At 44.0% G+C, this 18,128-nt stretch overlaps 1 long non-coding RNA gene across 4 annotated transcripts in view; it reads right to left on the reverse strand.

Annotated features, from left to right (window-relative positions):
- LOC148106462 (uncharacterized) overlaps positions 1–13,260 on the reverse strand; it is a 138,048-nt gene extending 124,788 nt beyond the window's left edge. For all 4 annotated transcript variants that reach the window (XR_015719088.1, XR_015719086.1, XR_015719081.1 and 1 more), the window contains exon 1: positions 12,816–13,260. This is a non-coding gene — a long non-coding RNA (uncharacterized LOC148106462). The remainder of the gene's footprint in view (positions 1–12,815) is intronic.
- Between the last annotated feature and the right edge of the window lie 4,868 nt (positions 13,261–18,128).

Raw genomic sequence — 18,128 nt, forward strand, 5'->3', positions numbered from 1 at the left:
TTGATTGCAGGGCACGCGAAATGTTTAATCATGTTTATCAGGCGGTGGTGGACGGAGCCACAGGGCAACATTAGAGCCCGTTTGAGCTTTACGTAAACCAATGAAGTATTTCTCTGTGCAAATAAATCCTCCAAGCGCATCAAAACAGTAAAAGATCCTCGTGGAGAAGATCTGCAGAGGAGAAAGTGCCCGATGGAGGAAACTTATCTCGTTCCTTCTGCAGAGATGTGCAGCATCATAGCAGTTTGAGCACTATTTAAAAGAGATGGGAAAAGTTTAGGTAAGCAATCATCCAGACTAATGACACAACTTTACAAAAGGCATTATAAAGCAACACTGTTCTTACAACCAGATCTGCAGATCACCATCACCAACCATGTCCAATCTTTTCTAACGACTCTTTTCGAGGTTGTTTCTCTGTACAAACAATACTAAATAATTAAAAATCCAACTAAAAAAGGTCCAGAGGAGACGACACGCAGGTTTGGGGTCTGCTCAGATCTCACAGTACAGACAAAGTTATTTTCCCAAGTTTATAAACCTACAATAAAGCTTGTCTGAGCTGCCGTTGGGCACTGCTAGCGCACCTTGGAGAGTTCCACTTGCTTTATAGTTGGTACAGCATGTGAAGGGATTGTGCAAAAAGTTCAAATGCATAAAGCAGAAAACACACATTAGGAGATGTAGTGTGTAGTCTTTAGAGTGTATCCTGGTGCACATCTACATTTAACAATGACTCGTTGGTCAGGGTGGCAATGCTGGCTGTGGAGTCACCACTCCAGAGTAAATATCTCAACAACTATTGGATGGATTGAATTAGGACGGGGCGATGTATCGAGTTTTTTTAAAAATATCGATATATTTTTATGTGAGATATGAGATGTGACAATATCGTTTAATCGATATAGTCTATGTTACATTATAATTATACTTGTGGAGCCGCAGGTTTGCCTCTCTTTCGTCCACTTTTGTCTCTACGCAGCTTTGCTCTGCCTTGCCACAACTCCCCCTCCCCCATCGCTTCACCTGCAGGCAGCGACAGGACGGACACGGCAGCTATCAAAGAGGAGCTGCTCGGTAAAACAAAAACATTTGGAGACTATTTTAGTGCTGCAGCATGACGTTAACGCCATAACTGCATTAACGGGGCAAATCTCTGTTAACGAGTTACCGCGGATCACCCTGTGCGTGGGGCTGGACGGCGTCAATGTGTTAACGAGCTAACCGCGCTAACAAGCTAACCGCGCTAACGAGCTAACCGCGCTAACAAGCTAACCGCGCTAACGAGCTAACCGCGAAAGTTGACAGTGCGCCTTATGTATTAATTCTGGTTGTGCTTGATGACCGCGAACCGTTTTTATGTGCTACACGGCGCTAAGCTACAGAGCTGCACCGCTTGATGGATTGTCGGAGCATTACGGCTACCGTAGTCTGGAGCCTCGCGGAGTGATACGTACTGTGCTTCAATGTAACATTACCGGATTGTGTGCGTATAAGGACCATAAATGGCACCTGTTAAGAGACGTGGTTACAAAGAGGATTTCAAACTCCAGGCTGTCAGTGACGCAGTAGAACTTAAGAACACAGCAGCTGTGAAATGTTACTATGCTCAGCGTCTGTTAGTTTACATTTTGACTGCACAGTTGTGAGCTTTTTGTTATGCACAAAAACAACATTGTTTTCTGTTATTTATGGAGCATTATTGTTTAATAAATGCTCATAATTTATTTCTTTTTTTTTCATGAACATTTCAATTTTTTCATGAACATCTACGCTGCCTGTGTGACATCTGGGACACAGCTGTGACTAAACTCTCTGTTTGTTCTCACTTTATGGCTTTAAAGTCCAAAGCTAGGAAGATTATGATGGACCTCTCCCATTCCAACAATGGACTCTTCTCACTGTTGAGGTCTGGGAAGCGCTTCCGCTCCCTTAAGGCCAAAACAGAGAGAATGAGGAGGAGCTTCTTCCCCCAGGCTATTCGGGCCCTGAACCAGGTGTAGGACTGGACTCTCCCACACATCACGTCACCACACGCACCACCACACGCACCACCACACATTTCCTATAATTCCTATAATTTATAATCTTTATAATCTCTTTCTATTTGCACATTTTTTACTGTAAAAAGTTAATTTGTAAATTTTGTAGTAACCTGTAAATTGTAAATACTGTAAAACTTTTTGTTTTTCTGTCATTTAATGGTCGGGCATTGTACAGCTACAAGCATTTCACCCCCATGTCATACTGTGTATGGTTGTGTGTGTGTGACAAATAAAATTTCAATTTCAATTTCAATTTAAAAATTTTTATCGAGATATTTATCGTATATCGCCATCCAGCTAAAGAATATCGAGATATGAATTTTGGGTCATATCACCAGCCCTAGACTGAATGTTATATTTGCATTAGTGGTTCCCAGAGGTTGGTTCAGTGATTTTAATGTCGTCGTTGCCACGATCAGGTCGGGTTTTATATCATCCAGTGAAACTGGCACCAATACAACGTTAATGGATTTGTTCCCTACTGTAACAAACTAGTCTTCGTATTTTTAGATAAAATAAGGCAACATCAATTTTAGTAGAATCACCTTTTTAATAATTTGTTAAATGAAATTGACAAATTAGTAAGTTGTCATTAATGTTCTTTTCATCTACAACTATAGGTCAAAACATGGATACTTGATTTTCAGCAAAGGTTAAATAACAAAGGTTAGCATGTCAGCAAACTACACTCAGATTACTGGTCGAAGCAGCAGACAGGCTCCTGTCATTATGCTTAAACGACACCCAGTGGTTCTCCTTCTTCCAGCCTGCACAGCTTATTATTAATTTCATTAATCATTTACAATAAAAGCAAAAACGCCCGATGACCTCAGCAAACTGTTTTCTTTATTTTCCCCACGAAAAAAAAGCATTTCATTGAATTTGGATTTTTTTCCTGGCCACACACTTGGAGAGCCGTCGCCCTAAACATTTGTTTTATTTATTCAAATATCTGACGTATCCCAGCATCAGCTGACTTAAACATAGCTGCAACACAGAATTTTGAAAAATATACATTTTAAAATCATGTAAGAGTAGAAATCAGATTGATTTTTTAGCATAAACTTCAAAAAGCCACCATCAATGACAAAAACCTACTATCTACTTTTAATCCTAAACAGGCTTTGTGAGTCTTGGAAATGCTGGCTTTGAGGTTAGCATTAGGGGAGCTGCTTAGACCTCAGCACAGTAGTCGTATTAAAAACAACATCATGTCTGAATCAAATACAAATGAGCTGCTGGTGCTTCAAACGGTCAAGTCGTCTCCACAACAAATCTGATGTCACAGCGTGCCGTAGTCCTCGCTAAGCCTCGGGTTTACCGAGTCCACCAGGGTCCGGTCACACCTATGGATTCTGGCCCGAGCCGTGCACCCCGAGGCCGGCCAGCTCCGTCCAGCCCGAGGCTCGACTCACTGGGGAATTTCAGCTAAATTCAATTTCACCTCTGGCCTCTGTCACAGCAGCTCGAGCCGGCGCTACACAAAGGGCCAAGTTTCACATTGAACGTGAGAACCCCCTCATCTCCTGACCCCTATTACCATACGAATGAACCCGAGAAATGGAAGAGAGAGCAGCGACACAGAGACACGAGCGAACGAGCAGAGCGGCAGTTTACAGCACTTTGTTAACGAATGCGTCTCTGCATGTACGTGCTGTTAGCAAAAACACGAGAGATCATTCAGAAAGGATATTTTAGTATCCTGACGCTCCAGCTTCAAACCTGCGACCTCAGAGGGACGAGTGACTTACCTCTGCGCATCCTCAGCTACATGGACACTAACACTACGTCTGATCGACTGCATGACCATCAAAAGCATTTAAAAAGAAATAAATAAGTAAAAACTTGAACTTGAGCAGCTCAGTCAAGGATCAGCACCTCTGTGCCGGGTTAAATGACGCCTCACATCCCCGTGGAGCTTCTTTCTCTTTCACTACAGTTGTTGTTCTTTCAGTATTTGTCAGCACTCACTGCTTCTCTCTTCAATCATCACGAGTTCCCAGCGACAGATAAGGAAAGGAGACGTGGCCACGGCAGCGTCTGGGATTTTCCCCCCGTTTCAGCCTGAGGAATATCTTTTCATGCTAACAGGCCTAAAGCAGCCTGATTATGTCCTGGTGAAGAAGTGTTTGGCTTGGAAATGGTCTCTGTATTTTATCAGGAATACTATCCGGAGTATTGAGCATCATTTAAAGTGTTAAAGTGATTATTTGAAATCTGAACCAAAGGTTTACAGCCTTTAAAAAAAATTACAGTACATATATGTTTAATTTTAAAATGAAAAGGTCAAAGTGGGATACAGATAGTGAGTAAAGCCCCTCCTTTTCACACCACAGAGCGCCACAGCAGGTCGCTCAGCATGTTTGATTGGGCAGATTTTTATGCTGGATTTGTGTGGCTCCTGGGATTAAAGCAGCGACCGTTAGCTTGTTAGGCCGCTGGATAAAGCACCGCACTATGAAGTCCATAAATAAACAGAGTGAATACGAGCAGAACAAATATTTGGCCTTTCCAACAATTGCATTTTCCAAACGGTAGGTTTGTGTTTTTTAATCTAAATGCAGCCGTTTTAGTCAGACCGAGGGGGGCAGAAGCAAAGAGGTGGATGTCAACGCTGGGGGTGTGGAGAGCAGGTGTGAAGATGAATAAAGGTGGAGGAGGAGGAGGAGGAGGCCGTTGCTGGGGGGGAAGAGAACAGAGCAGGAGGAGACAGCACGGCGTAGAGCTGCAGCCACACCCAACTGAGCATGCTCCCTAACCACACTTAGTGAATGGAAGGTTTTTAACATGAAAACAGACAAAATACTCAATGAGATTTTGCAGTCTGACTGTTGCTGCTCCTCTTTGTCCTCTGGCGTAAGGCCGCAGCTCAAGTGTGGCAGCCAGGAAGGGACACTTGATCTTTAACTGCAATAAAAAGATAAGGGACAGCGATGGGAAGAGCGCCGCCAACACTGCGAGCGCACCATATGTTCCTATTATCTCTGATCTGCAAGACGAGCCGTCGAGTTCGCTCCGACTCTCTGCTACACACATCACAGCGTAGGACACCACACTCCACATACCTGACGGCAGCGTACATGTTTAAACGACTGGGTTGGGGAGTGTGAGCACTGAAGTTTGGTTAACCACATTTTACACGTTTCTATGCAGAAACTAAATCCTTTCAACATCGATTCCTCCACGTAAGCGCAATACAGGGAATATCTGAGTGATGAAGCAACACATGTTCACTTCAGCTCACACGTACTCCTCGCTAAACCACAAATGTTCGTCCTGTTGCGTAAAAAGAGAAAATCTGAGATCTGAGATGTTTTTGGGGGAAATAATTACAGCCACACCTAGTTAGCACTTTCATTTAAAACAGGCCTGATTTTATTACTAAAAAAGAAGAAAAAACAGATGCAATGCTAACAATGCTAACACTGCATCGACTACTGCACCAGTAAAATAAATAAACGATAATGCACGAATATATTCAGCAAACACTGAAGCAAACTTTCCGCCGTTTCATTTGATGAATGATCAGACGCCGAGCGAGCGGCCAGACAAGCCGCTGCCTCTCCCCTCCTTCCTCCTCCTGCATCAGAGCCTGTGGTCATTATTGCCCTCCAGACTGCTTTTATCATCTCGATAAATCTCTACCGGCTCAGACGCCGCGTAATGAGGAGACCTGCGAGGCTGTCAACCTGCGACTCTCACCCCCGCTGAGGCACGATGGAGAGGGGTATGAGAAAAAGAGGTGGAGGGAGGCAGACGGAGATGAAGAGAGTTAAAACAGAGAGCGAGGGCAGGAGTGTCGGTTCGAAGCACGCCCACACACACACACACACACACACACACACACACACACACACACACACACACACACACAGCTTTAACATTGTGCTTAGAGGCTCGAGTCTCAGTGGAGCAGCAATCATCCTTCACATAAAAGCTTCTCTGACACCTTCATACGACTGTCTGTTTTCCTGTAACTGCATTCTGCTTTGTTTACAATATACAGCAACAAGTGAGGAGAATCAAAGGAGAACAGATCAGCTCTCAAACTGACAGGCTGTGTCTGAGGAGGGTGGCACGTCACACAAGTGTCAGGAGGGACCTCATCTGGAGTCAGCTTCAATCAGCTGTTTGCTTATTTGGACTCACAATTACTAGAATTTGTTACCTCCAATTACATTAATTAACCGCCACCACGAAGGCCATGCAATCATAATCAAACCAAATTTTAGTGACACAGAAGTGCTCGAATTTTCAAAATGATCAGGATCTGGGTTGTGCTGCAAAATCACACCTCCAATAATACAAAGGAACCCCAACAATGAGAAGAGCACCGATACGCAAGCACTTTAAGAACGGGAAGGAAAAACTCCCTTTTTACCAGAAAGAAGAAACATCCAGGACAAAAGAGTTTATGATAACTAATGCACAGTGATGTGGCTTTGCATCTTCACAAATAAATATAAATACAAAAACAGAAAGAGACGTGCTTGCAGTGCAGTGCTGATCGAAAGCCTCCCTGAACAGTGCAGAGAAGCTACACGCGTCCAAAACCATCATGCACTGTCGATCTGTTATCACGAGCTGGGATAAAGTAAGAACAACCAGACGTGGCGCCCATGTGATATAAATACATGTTTTTTCTCTTTTTTACACACAGTAAGAATAATAAGACTCCTCAGAAGTCTCTAAAAATTAATTACCAGAATGTCTGAGATTTTCTCAGTGTTCGTGTGTCAGTGATGTTCAGCAGCTCACTTATTAAATATTTTTAAGGGTTAAGATTAATGTTAAATGAATAATACTTAATGTACAGCAAGGTTATTATTGTTAACGAAAACTAACGAAATAACTAGAAGTGAAAAAACATTTTTGTTAACGGAAATAAAAATAAAACAAGACAAAAAAGGAAAACTAACTAAAACTGTAATGAGTGTTCACAAAACCAACTAAAATTAACTGAATTGATAATGAAAATGTGTTTAGTTTTCATGTGTGTCATACAAGAGTCGAGGGTGAAAATAAAGTGTAGTTTCCAGGTTTTTCTCTTGCTGTGTCTCATTGTGCCAGCAGGGGGCAGCACGTTAGTCGAGTCGTCTGTGTCGCTGCTCCGTCCACGCGCAGAATCATGTCAGGAAAAGTCGGGAGCCAGAGTCCAATTTGGGATTACTTTGAATATGACTGTGTTTTGGATAAAGCAAGTGTCTTGTAGTGGAAACAGACAAATTATGAGGGACATTTCTAAAGGGGAAAAAATCCCACAAACCTTAAAGTGCACTTGAAAAGCTCACACAAGAAGGCTAACCTAGCTTAGCTTGAGAAGGTAAGGGAGCACACTCAACCCTCATCCCCAGAAAACAGAAGCTAACCCCAGGCAAGGCAGCGTGAAGCATCCCGAGACAACTCCACAAAAAACATTAATGCAGTGCTTCCAGCAGCGATGGCTGCTGGTTGGTCCGTTCGCAGGAACATCACAAGCGAGAGGAAGCGTTGGTGAATATGTTTATTGAGACTGGGATATCTACACAACTGTGTGAGTCTTCAATTTAGCAATGCACCCGGTGCTGCAAGAGTTAATAGTCTCATTGGGGCCAAGATATATCTTTTATAGTTGCCTGGTATCAATAGCTGTTCATCTGCCCTCATTTTTTACCAGAGGTTCCCCAAAGGTGGGAATGTGAGCTGTCTGTCTCTGCGACAGACAGGCGACCTGTCCAGGGTGCAGTATGGTAGCTGGAATAGCAACATACCCAAGGATGAGCAGAATGACTGATATGATGAAACTGGGATGTTGTTACACTTAATTATTGCAAACACGACTAAAACTATAACTGAAACTAATCAAAACTAAACTGAAACTAAGGATTTTCAAAAAAATAAAAACTAAACTAGCAAACAATTGGTAAAAACTAATTAAAACTTGTATAAAATTGAAAATCTGAAGTCAAAACTAAATAGAAATAAAAACTAATGAAAATTGCAAAACTATTAAAAGCCTAATGTACAGCTGCAGTTTCCATGATGTGGGCTGTAAATGAAGTGTGAGCACAGATAAATGTTCCAAATGTAATTTAAAATGTTGCAGAAACATCTGTCAGTAATACAGGACACACTGATGCACTCTTCACGGGTCCTGATGCATTCACTATAACACAGCTTTATGTTGATCGGGATGTTTTGGTATTCAGGCCCGATCCTTCTCTCCTGCTTCTATTTTAGGGAAATACATTCACTGTAAAAGCTTTTTATTATTTTATGATTACTAGGATATCCGCTCATAAAAGCCTGAGCGCTCCAGGAAAGCTTCCCTGCAGCACCTGCACAATAAAAACACGGCCTAATTATTATCCTTTGCAAACAGACACTAACAGATCAGCCGAACATTTCTACTGTAATTCTACAGGAATCGAATCATTTCTTATAAATAGATTTTGCAACGTGATATCTTCACATCAAACAAAGTCAGACTTCAGAATGAAGTAGGACGTGGCAGTAGGTTCAAATTTTAATTATTAAATATTTAATGTGTGACATTGTGGGTGTTCCACCAACGGCACATATAACAATGTTTACTCTGTAATGTAATATCTGTGAGACGAGCACCTGGGAAAGGTCAGTAATGATGTTCTTATAAGGACCAAAACCAGATGAGTGAGAGTCTGTGTTTTGTTTTCCTTCCTGTTTGCCACCAGGATCAAACACCAGGCCGAATTTCACTCAAACTGGCAAAATGACGACGACGTTAGATTTGATTTAAATGTGCTGTTTTGAAACTGAAGGACTGGGCTGTGGCTCTGGCACATAACGGACTTTTAAGTCCTCTTGTAGTTGAAATGAGCTGGCGCTGTTTCTTTCTTTTAAAGCCGACATCTGCGGGTGAAGGCTGCAGAATGAATAGCAACCACGGCCCATTAAGAAACACTCAAGAACACCTGCTAGTCCCCCAGCTGGACACCGCACCCGACTCATTTTATATTTAGTTGCTACAAATTCAAGAAAATAAAACGATACAGTAAACACAAAAGCTAGTGACTAATAGAGGTTATAATAACCAGCAAAAATAGGTGTGGTTATCAGTTTGGCCACAGTTGAACCGCCTGACGTCTTGTGCACTAAAGCTAGCCTCTAACCCAAAAAGGGTTCAAGTTCCTGCGTCGTCCTTGTAATTTTAAAGCCCAATTCATTTCTGCAACAAAGACCCATTTTATCTGATTTCAGCAGCTTTACAAAAACAAATCCAGGAGAGTCGTGAACCTCGGAGAGGAGTGAAAATAATCAATGCTCCTACAAACCTGCCCAACCTGTCAAAGACGTGCTCGCACACTGTGCTGCAACTGCTCGAGGGGAAAGTAACAGCTCCACAGAGACCAGCATTGACCTCGGTGACAGAGAGAAGGCGTGAACCCTTCTACCTCTCTGATGTCAGACAGAGGAGCCTTGCGTAGATGCTGACGCCCGTGCAGCCGGTAAAGCAAACACACTTTCTGACAGCTGATACGTAGTATGGACTTTGACCTAAACTGAACCTCAACAACAGCCTAGCGTCAGCCTTCCTCGGGTCCGGTCCGACGCCCTCCCACACTGTCAGGAGCCGTCTCCAAACCACCCACACTTTCTTATGTAAGGGGATAATCCTGTGCAGTCATTTCAGTGATGCACAGCGCAGGAAGTGTAGCGCTGCATAACTATTTGAAGTGAAACCAGTGCATTAACGTTTGATAATCATAATACCTCGCAGCAGATTATACCTCCTTCTGCTGCCCAGAAATCCCCCTTCTCACTCCGTCCTCTGCGTCCTGCACTGCATGCAAAGTATTGAGGAATATTTGAAGAGCTGCAGCTCCTCTGACACTTTAATGACCCGCGCCTTTCCAGACTCCCCGGCTCTTTCTCAGACATCTCAATCACCTTCCCCTCTGGTTTAAAAAAAAACTCATTTCACATGAACGCTCGCTGTGTGGGTCCTCCAGCAGAAACAAAAAGGCGGCCTCTTCGTGATCTGGCAAACCATAAGCTGGCCTTTATCTTCCCTCCCTCATTAAACTCTGAATAACTCAGCGGAGAGGCAGAAAGACGAGAGAGAAAAGTGATTGAATTCTGTTGGAGGAATAAAAGCCCCTCGAGGCGACCGTTTTGAATGTGTGCCATGTCGAACAGGCTGAATCCAGAGACCCTACAGACAACAGACCCTGGAAGAATGGTCTATAGACGCAGCTCCAGGGCCCAGCTACTGTAGATAATGTACCGCGGATGCCGTGTCGTTCTGCCGAGAGGCAGGAGTCACGATGATGACCCGTCACGACCTCGGAGGAAGGCGGAGGAAAGAGCTGCGAAAGGGAAGTCAGGGGGAAGTCGTGGCACCGAGCTCGATATCTCTATTCAAACGCTGCGCTGGCAACCTGGTCGCACTGAATGCGGCCCAATTATTTCAATACAGCAGCAGTCCTGGGAAGGAGCAGAGAGAGGGGACGCACGAAAAGAAAAATGAGTTTGACATTCAGGCGAGCTGGCTGAGGGAGGTAACAAGTTCACGGCCCTTTCAGAAAACACGGCCGCCTGGCGTGTGATGGATCACGGAGCCTCTGACGGGCCGTCGGGGGCGAGACCCGGGCAGTCACGCATGGGAACCCAGTCCCCGAGGAATAAGGGAGTCATGGTGCTGGTTAAATAAATGAAAAGATGGAAGCTGCTTCCTGAGCTGCTCCATGTGGAGCTGCTGCTGCTCAGAAATGACAGGACCGATGCTTTTAAGGCCTCGACAATCCACTCAGAGCATTTAGTGCAATTTGTTCCAGAATAAAAGGAGAAAAAATAGAAACTGTAACAAAACTACATTTCCCATAGTGCATCAGTAGGCTCGTTAATTAAACCACTGCCCTCATACCCCAAACTTCTCAGCCACACTGAGAGTAAGAGTCACACAGGCCGTGGTCTGTGTCTGTGAAGGTCCTGTTAGATGATGAGTCCAAAAAAGTAGATAAACGAGCTTCACACAAGTCCCAGCTCATCCTTCACAGCTCCTCTCTCTGCTCTAAACACCAGCTGCTGTGCAACAGAAGAATTTAGGTACTAAAAAAATACAATGTAACTAATAATAATCATTACAATAACAATAATAATAAAATAAATAAATAAATCTTTTTTGTCATGCAGCCCCGTATTCAGAAAGCTCACTTTTTAATCACTCATTAAACGTAAAAAACAGATAAATTGTGATTTTTTTGTGACTTAAATTATTATTTTTCATTTTGGCACAGTTTTGTTTGGTGTCCTGGTCATCTATCATCTATGTCTTGAGCCCAAAACCAGAACCAAAATAGACACAACACTGGACAAACCTCCACTGGCTGCTTCAGGTAACAACAACATGACGTTACCTGTGCTGCTTTGTGACTGCAGAAAGTTAGAAACTGTGCGCACAGCTGGTTTCCACGTGAATACAATCAACCGCAGGACAAAGAAGCAACCAAATGAATCTGACGTCTGCATTTAAAGGGACAGCTCACCCAAATATCACGTGTGCAGTTTTTCAGCAGAGCTTTTTCTCCTCTCTGATGTTTCTGGGTGACATGCTGGCTGTACAGATGCCTCCATCTGTTTGTTTGGTGGAGTCGTGTGATTGGTGCAAAGAAAATAGTTACAACATAAAATTGCTGTTTTTGTTTGTTTTTATCATCAACATCTAAACGCTGTCGATAAATAAAGCAGAAGAAGAACGTGCACATCTGATCCGACCTCTCTCCGATCTTCTATATTCAATAGCAGCTCTGCTCTCCACAGATCATTGCTGAGCCAAGTACACAGATACATATCAGCTGTGTTTTATTAACATGTTAATTGTGAAGGCACTAAATCTACAAGCACAGGCCAGCAGAGGAACATTTTGCTGCAGCACTTCCTGTAAACCCCTAAATATCTAAATGGGTAATGAATCTAATAATGGACTTCACAGAGTTAGCTCCAGCATGTGTGGTATGTCAGAGACGGCAACAGCAGCTCCTCTAAACACAAGTGCAGCTCATGACTAACGAGGGTTGCTTCATACTGGACAACACTGGAGAAATTAGACATTATTAGTCAGGAAACATATTTAAAGATGTTTCACTGATTGGTGAACATGCTGAAGTATATTTTATGTGATAATAAGAATTTAATAAATATTTTTCAGCTGTTTGACAAAAGGATCCATTGATTAGTAAATAAAATATCTGTTTTTTCAGCTCTATTTTCCGTCTTACATAACTGTAGCTCTACTTGGTGGGAGATGACGCCTGAGATGCCATCATTGATAAAAGGTATATGTGTAATTACAGTTACGAGTGTCTGAACCACCACGGCTGATCTAACAAACACATCCGAGCGTCACAGGAACGGCTTCTGTCCAAAATCTCATCCCGTCTTTGCGCTCCAGCTCAGCGTGCGAGTGAGTGCTCTGTGATTTCTCCCTTATTGTAACCACGTGGCTACGTTCAGACTCTGTCCTCCCTCAACACGTGCATGCATGTGAACATCTGAGCTATAACAGTACCCATGTGCTGCGCTAAAGGGAGCAGCTGGAGTTTCTGTACTTCGGCTCGGCTGCGGGCGACACCGGTTGGACGGTGCTGAGACGGTGCAGAGGCTGTCAATCGGTCGCACAATTCCCCACCAACGCGCACGCATGCACACGACAAACAAGAAAAACACTGGATGCACTGCTGGAGTTTGCAAGCATAAAAACCAAGCAAAGCGAAAGAGCGAGCGCTCGTTCAGCCTTTTCTGGGCACTGACCTGGACAGCACAGCGAGCACAGCGCCGGTCAGCCTCTCATCTTCTTCTCTCCTCACGTTTCACACTCCAGCTCCCTCCTGACTGCCTTTTGAAGTTGGTCCCTCTGCTCTGTTTGAGGTGAAGCTCACTGGTGGAGAAACGTGGGCTCTCTCTTGCCTTTTTGTCCCACTTCTTGTCCTCTTCCTCCTATTTTCTTCACTTCTCTTCTCCCTTGTTGTATCTTTCTGCACCTCCTCTCGCTCTTCCACAGCAAAATGCAAATCTGTCCACACACACTCACTAATGGAGGGAGGAGGGGAAAAATAATATGTTGTGAGAGAGAGCGAGGGCGAGCGGGAGAGTCGGGGAGAGAAAGCAGCAACAAAAGTCTGCTCAGTCTCCCTCCTGTTCAAATTTAGAGGCTGGATTTCAGGCTGTGAGTCGAACTCTACTGGGCATGCCCACAACCGTGGCACACTTTGTAATGAACACTCACTTCCTCTCTCGTTCTTGCCTTCCCCCACCTCTCTCACAGCCCCTCCCTCCCCTCCCCCTACAGCTCGGTTGAGCAGGGATCAGGGATTGCTGGTGCTAGTCCAAAGTCCACTCAGCTCCACGGGACAAGCCCCACTTTGCATGAAAAATATCACAACTTCAGCACAACTAAAAGTACTGGGACGGCCGCTGCGACGCTCTCTTCGATGATTTTGCTGCCAAAAATATCGTAGGCTTGCTGAACATTTCCAATCTATGTAATTCAATCATATCTGGACTTCAGTTATGTCACATTTAATCCAAAACGAATGGACGAGTCACTCAGGATCACACACGAATCAGCCGCACTCACTTCTGCTAATGAAATGTTTTCATATAAACAGTTTCCTGCGTCGCTTCTGCTCCGAACAGATCAAATATTATCTGGACCCGTGTGACATCCTATTCAAGGACTTGGGCCCGGCTCTCTTGCGCCTTATCGCTGATGGTGATATTTGCAGACCTCAAGCATTCTGACAGCTATGTGAGGTATGTGGACTCTGCCGCTTGAACTCTCTAAAGCACTGTTGTTTTCTCTATCTCTGGACGGCGTTGTGTGACGCACTTCTTCAGCAAGCCGGCCTCGTGCCTGTGCTATCTCTATCTCCCCACACTGACCCAGATTCTCCCGAGCAAACCATCAGGACGCCATGTATCAAAACCAGGCTGTGGAACGAGGACAGCGAGTTCAGAGAGCGGCAGACGGGCAATGAAAGCGAGACAGAGAAAGTTCCCGCGGCGTCTGCAGACAAATTCAGAGAAAACACTTTGAAACGAGCGGCCGGTTCAGGGAACATTTCTAACCGTAGCCAGGGACCCGTGCTGTGGAGACAACAGTGTAATCCATCTGGAGCATCTGAGGGGTGGAGATAGGAGCCAGGTGGAGGAGGAGGAGGACCAGACGGCTGCAGGGTTGACCCCAGGAGGTCAAGAGGTCATGAGAAACAGCCAGTCAATATGAATAGAGGGGTCAATGCCATGGCTGGATAAGTCGCAGCCACATGTGCCGGTCGATTGATGGGAGGATAGAGCGTGGGGGTGGGAGCAGAACGAGATCCAAATTAAAAGGACGATAGACGAGCTTGACGAAACCACCGTTACAAAGTGTCTTCTCAAAGCACATTCACAACTTTTCTGATCTTTCTCCAGAACTCGCTGTCTTGGTTGTCTGGAAATATGGACGCGCACTTTCAAACAGTCCCTCCTGGGAGGTATTCGCAGCGTCACACTCGGCCAAGCACATCACAGCGACTGAAGTGTGAAGCCTGTAAAAAGTAAACGTAGGACAGATTACTGCGTAGCGTTAGGCAATCAAGCCAGAGCTTTGTTTTAGAAGTGAAGCCTTCATTTTCCCCGCGGATGTTCAGGATACCCAGAGGAAAATAGAAAAGGCATCTCATCATGTTTGAAGTCCGCTCGAGTGTATGCTTCAGTCAGCAGAGTCACTCAACCTGCTCATGCTACTTAGAGTTAAAACAGATCCAGGAAGAACAGAGTCTCTGAGTGACATTCAAGACTTAATCCTGACCCCAGTCGGGTCTTTGTCTAAACTCTATTCAGTCTATTCCAGTAGGGTTGGGTTTCTTTGCACATATCAGCGTCTAATACTCACATTGGTTCTATATAATCTCTGACCATACTAAATAATAACTCCCCATAAACATCTAAATCTAAAGCTCAAATAATCAACCTCTGTGGGAACAAGTGAGCTGTGGTCCTGGACTGAAACACACAGCCTACATACACCGGCCCTCTCACACCGGCTCTCTGGTGACCTGTGATCCCAGCTATTGTCTGGCTCGGGTCTATCCCGATGAAGGACCTAGCAGCAAACAAAGCCCTGACATTAACTCCGGCTTGGCTGCCCTCTCAGACTTTGACCTGCAGCCCCCACAAACCAGCCGGGAAAATGAAATAAAGCGGGTCAGACAAACTTTAACCCCTCTGACGACCACCCGCCCGCTGCTCCCTCCATCAGAAGAGGCCACGAATGACAAGCTGCTTACAGGCAATAGATGAACAGTGACCATCCACCTGCTCCTGTGCAAACAGACGTGTCACATGTCTCGTTAAAGTGCGGCGAGTGAACGCTAAGTGCGGGGGCGGGGGGGTTAAAAGCAATAATGGTGGCGAGTCAGTTGTTTGTTTTCTCGTTCCTGCAGTCAATAAACCAATAACAAGTAGCTACAGAACACACAGACATGTTGAACTTGCTAAGCAGTGTGGCGCCTGCATGGAGTATGCTGCTGCCGCTTTTCATTGATCACATTTACTGGCGCGAAACAGGAAATTCACACAGTATCCTGAAAATCGGCTCACTATGATCACACAGATGTGAAAGTACAATCAATGAGTTTACTGTTAAATTCTCAAACACTGCATTTTTATACAGCACACTAGGGATGCACCAATACCACTTTTTTGGAAACGAGTACGAGTACTTGCATTTCAGTACTCGCCGATACCGAGTACTTAATAAAAACATGATTTAAATTTGCAGGTAACAGCTTTAGTCCTATAATTTAACAAACAAACAAACAAACAAGGGACTAGTTTGGAATTAAGAACATTTATTTAAAATGAAAAGCATGTTGTATGCAACATATTCGGCGCCTATGATTAACCCCTTACATGCCGCTCAAACATAGACAGGTCTCAGACCGTGGTATTGGTCCTCGGTATCGGGGGACTTTTAACGAGTACGAGTACTTTAGAAAATGTGGTATCGAGGCCGATACCCGATACCGGTATCGGTGCATCCCTGCAGCATACCATAGCCTACCACAGCAATGATGAAAAGGCTTCAGGGATTTTTGTTCATAATTATTGAAGATCATGAACACGATGGATCTGCAGACCTCAGGAATCAGTTCTGGGTAAGAAAAGCATCCTATTATCTATGGATTTAGTGGACTGTGCCTTTAATTTAATCAATGAGCTCGGGACTTTGTTGGATTGAGGTTTTGGACTCCTTAGAGCTGAAGAAGCTTCTCGGATGAGAGGTGAAACGTCTTCAAGCAACTTAAAGAAGTCCAGACGCTTTTCTTTGCAAGCTCCTTTGACGATTTTTGACATTTATTTCTAAACGAGCTGAACTAAAAGCATGTTGCGAAAGCTCAAACAGCTGGTTAGATGGGCTGATGTTAAATAACTCCCACCGATAAAACAACAAATTGGTTTTGTGAAAGTATGGATCTGTTCGTTGGCAGTATCAGTAGCAATAATGATATCTGAACACTGTCCTGTATCCTCCGTATGTGTTTTTCCATCTGAAACAAGATCTTTTATTTTTAAGTTTATCAGCAGAGAACTGACTGGTAGTTGTGGGTAAGTGTGTTGCAGGACTGAAGACTCGGAGACGGGATGGAGCTCAACATTTCCCTCTTGTGCTTCGCTGTTGAACCGCTTGTATGTATAGAATCAGCCAGTGTGTGGAGCACTAGTGCCTCCTTCTGGCTTTTAGACATATTGCAGTGCACACAATCATTTTCTCCTCCAGTCAGTGTTTTTTTCCACTGTAAAAGTGAGAAAGGTATACTCGTACTTATTAATTCAATTCAATTCAATTTCAATTTTATTTATATAGCGCCAAATCACAACAAAAGTCGCCTCAAGGCGCTTCATAGATACAGAGAAAAACCCAACAATCATATGACCCCCTATGAGCAGCACTTTGGCAACAGTGGGAAGGAAAAACTCCCTTTTAACAGGAAGAAACCTCCGGCAGAACCAGGCTCAGGGAGGGGCGGGGCCATCTGCTGCAACCGGTTGGGGTAAGACTCCAACCGGTCGCAAATTACTGACTTTCTTTTATTAAAAAGAAAGTCAGTAATTTGGACTATGCTGTTGCTGGTACAGTAATTGTGGTGTTAGAGTAATAACAACAAAGACAACAAAGAACAGTTTGGGATATATTTCGTATCTGTAACCGGAAGGTCGCCAGTTCGATCCCTGGGCTCTCTGTCTTGGTCGTTGTGTCCTTCATCATCATCATCATTTTTTTTATTTATATAGAACTTTAAAAACACACCTGGTAGACCAAAGTGCTGTACAATACTAATATGCACATAGTAATAAAACCAGACATAGCAATAAAATTTAAAAACACAATAAAAAATATCAGTTACCCACAGAGTTAAAAGCCAGGGAATAAAAATAGGTTTTTAATAAAGACTTAAAAACTGGCACTGATGTAGCCTGTCTAACATGGAGAGGAAGGTTATTCCAAAGCATCGGCGCGGCAACAGAGAACGCTCAGTCTCCTCTAAGCTTCAGCCGTAACTTTGGGACCGAGAGCAGCAACTGGTCAGCTGACCGAAGGGAACGAGTGGGGACGTGGGGCTTCAACAAGTCAGACAAATAAACAGGTGCCAGACCATTTAGAGATTTAAAAACCAATAAAAGGACTTTAAAACGGATCTTGAATTCAATTGGAAGCCAGTGTAAAGAGGCCAAAATCGGAGTGATGTGATCCAATTTTCTTCTGCCAGTTAAAAATCGTGCCGCAGCATTTTGCACTAATTGCAAGCGTGACAAAGTGCCCTGCCCAACCCCTATTAAAGGAGAATTACAATAATCTAAACGTGAGGTAATAAAGGCATGAATAACACTTTCCAAGTCACGCTTGGAAAGAAAGGGCTTAACCTTCGATAAATGTCTGAGGTGATAAAATGCTGATTTTACCACCCCGTTTACATGGTCACCAAAGGTAAGTGCAGAATCAATTTTAACTCCGAGATTTGTGATCGAACTCTTTAGTTGGGAAGTCAAAGCTGCAAGATCAACATCCGGAGTATGAGA

This window comes from Neolamprologus brichardi, chromosome 1, assembly GCF_056152115.1.
Source record: "Neolamprologus brichardi isolate AB-2024 chromosome 1, ASM5615211v1, whole genome shotgun sequence".
NCBI lineage: Eukaryota > Metazoa > Chordata > Actinopteri > Cichliformes > Cichlidae > Neolamprologus > Neolamprologus brichardi.